Below are 3,008 nucleotides of genomic sequence, written 5' to 3'. Positions count from 1 at the left end.
TGCGTGCGCAGGAACACGCGTGTGGGCCGTCCGCAGCGATTCACTGCTCTGCGGAACCCTTGGTTAAAAGGCGCGTGGGGTTCCGGAGCCTACGGCTCGGTCTCCGGGTGCAAAGACATCACTCGGCAGCACCCCCTGGGAGTTGCTGTAAGCAGGGACCCGGGTCCCCCAGAGCGGAGCCGTGGTGGGCTAAGTGCTCTGGCTGGAAACCCGGACTGTGGAGGCAGCGCGGATACATTGTTGCTCCTCCGCTTCCGACTCCCGATACAAAGTTTCCTGCGCCCGGGACCCTCGACTGTGGCCCCCAGGGAAGAGCAGCCGGCCCAGAGAAAAGGCCGAGAGCCCTGCTTGTGCTGCAGGTCCTCGGCGGTGTTTCCCGGTACCCAGGTGCTAGGCAGCCGTTTTCAGAACCTTTGAGAAAAGTAAAAGTAAAGTGACATTTGCACGAACGTCGTCTGCTGGGTCCCGGGGCAGACCCCACCGCACCGCGGTTATGCTTATGATCAGCATACCCTGTGGAAGCCCGGGGAGTGCGCGCTGTCGCCGGAGCCTGCCTCAGTCGCATAACCGGTGGTCTCTCCACCCAAAGGGATGGGTTCGTGGGTGGCTGAAGGTCCTGCGCACCCTTTGCCTTTGGCCATCTCAGGCCAGACCGTTAAAGTGTCTGGGCCTCGCTCGCTCACAAACAGCTGCGGCATGTTACTTAGCAGTCAGAACAAGTGCTGGAAGGGGGTGTCAAAGATTCCGGTGACTGCCGGGAGTTGAAGAGAGCTGAAAGCCTGCAGGGAAGGTGGACAGAGTCCTGGGTCCTACTGGGCAGTGTTTTTTTTTTTCACCTGGGCAACGTAGGATACTCTGGGACCCCAGGATATTCCAAAGGGATTACAGTAAATATCATAAATTGGTGACACAGCATGAGACCAGGGGGCCAACCAATAGGTCTATGGGGACACAAGATCAAAAAGAAGGAAACAGATCTAAAAAGGGCCACGGTGGTAGAAAAGGTTGACTGTGGGGGACCCACTGGGTGAAAATGTGAAGAGCCCCCTAATACTCATTGGGGTGCAGGACAGTGGAGGGCCTTTGCTAGAATTCAGATTAGCTGGGGATCCCAGCTTCCTGACCTGGCTGTCCACACCCCTGCCATAAAGGCAACTCCCAGAGGGTGCAGGAGAGAAAACCACTGAGTCACCCAAGTGTGCTGAGATCTTAGGGCCACAGGGAGGGACCAGAGCCTCACAGCTGCCCAGGGTTCATGCCCTAGGCAGGAGGCAAGACCACGCAGCCAAGGTGCTGACCCCCATCCCAGGGCCTCCTTGCCAAACCCCCATTCACGTTCGTATCCAGGGGAAAACTGACTGTTCCTCCAGCTCCCCAGCCCTTCTGGGGCTCCCCTGGGTGCTGCTCACAGGTCAATCATTCAAGTACCTTTTGAGTCAGCTCAAAGGCTTTGTGACCGTGGACAACAGGTTCCACCTTTCAGCTTCCCACAGGTGGGCCGAGACGTAGTACAGTGAGCAGGGCACTTGCCTTGCACATCCCCACCTCGTGGTGGATCCGTGGTACCTGACCCCCCAGCACGAGTGATCCCCGAGCACCACCAGGTATGACCCAAAATACAAAACTATAAAATGAGCATAAATAAAACCCACATGTAAGGCACAGGTCACAGGTAAGCACCACGCTGTGAAGAAAACGGACTGGGACGTGCCTGGAGCAGAGGGAAGGTCTCAGTCACACCAGGCTCAACTCACCCCCTCAGTCCCGCCCCCACCCCACTGCAGCAACTGATTGGACCTCACTGGGCCAATCGGCTCCTCCCATGAAAATTTGAACTAAGATGCCCAGTTCTGGTCTAACAGTTTTCTTGACCCTGTCTTCCTTTCTCAGGGATGGACCCAGGGTGAGTGGCATGCGGAACAAGTGCCTGGCCCCTGAGTTATCTCTCCAGCCCCCGTATTCATGTTTTGAACTCAACCCCCACCAGCCCAGGATACCCACCTGGCTGTGCCTTCAGGAACATGCTCTGCCTCTCTGGAAGGCATCACTGTATCACTGTATCACTCTCATCCCATTGTTCATCAGATTTACTTGAGTGGGCACCAGTAACGTCTCCATTCCTCCCAGCCCTGCCCTGAGATTTTTAGCAGCCTCTCCTTACTTGTCATTCCCAACGACTGGAGGCTCTTTCAGGGTCAGGGGAATGAGACCCTGGGTCCATCCCTGACAATGTACATGGCCACCCCCTACCCCGAATACTGCCAGGGGGTGTGCCTGAGCACAGAGCCAGGAAGGCCACATGGAGAGGGGGTTAAGGGAGGCCATGCCAAGGTTACAACAGGGCTGGATACCTGGCTTTGGACTCCTGACTGCATTAGCCAGTGACACCCCAAGGGCCTCCCAGATCTCCTCAACACCACTTGAGTGATCCCTGAGTGCAGAGCCAGGAGTGAACCCTGAGCACAGAGCCAGGAGTGTGCCCTGAGCACAGAGCCAGGAGTGAACCCTGAGCACAGAGGCAGGAGTAAGCCCTGAGCACAGAGCCAGGAAAAGGCCTGAACACCTTTTGTGGTGTGATCCAAAGACAAACCAAAAATAAAACTAAAACAAAAATGATAAATTTGGGTACACAAAAAATATCAGGCATTAGTTGAAATAGTTCCTGCCCTCAGCAACTCACCTCCAGAGCAGGAGAGAAGTGATGATAAAACACAACGGTGCTTACCAGGAAGCAGAGGCTGTGAGGCTGGGACGGGCCAGGAAGGAGATTGAGCGTTCAGCTATAGGGCATCACAGAGGAAAAAGGAGAGAATCTGGAAGGAGGAGGACGCACAGAGAGCTTCTGGAAGCAATAGGGAGAGAAAAGAAGCCCCCCACCCACTCTCCAAGGTGCTGCTCTGTCTGTCTGCTCAGAAACTCTCAAACCATTTCCTCTCTCCCTGGGATAGGAGATTCGCCGCTTTGGGGCAGAACAGATAGTACAGTGAGTGGGGCGCTGGTCTTTAATG

Source organism: Sorex araneus, chromosome 6, assembly GCF_027595985.1.
Source record: "Sorex araneus isolate mSorAra2 chromosome 6, mSorAra2.pri, whole genome shotgun sequence".
Taxonomy (NCBI): domain Eukaryota; kingdom Metazoa; phylum Chordata; class Mammalia; order Eulipotyphla; family Soricidae; genus Sorex; species Sorex araneus.
The sequence above is the reverse complement of the archived record's forward strand: the minus strand, read 5'-3'. Positions refer to the sequence as shown.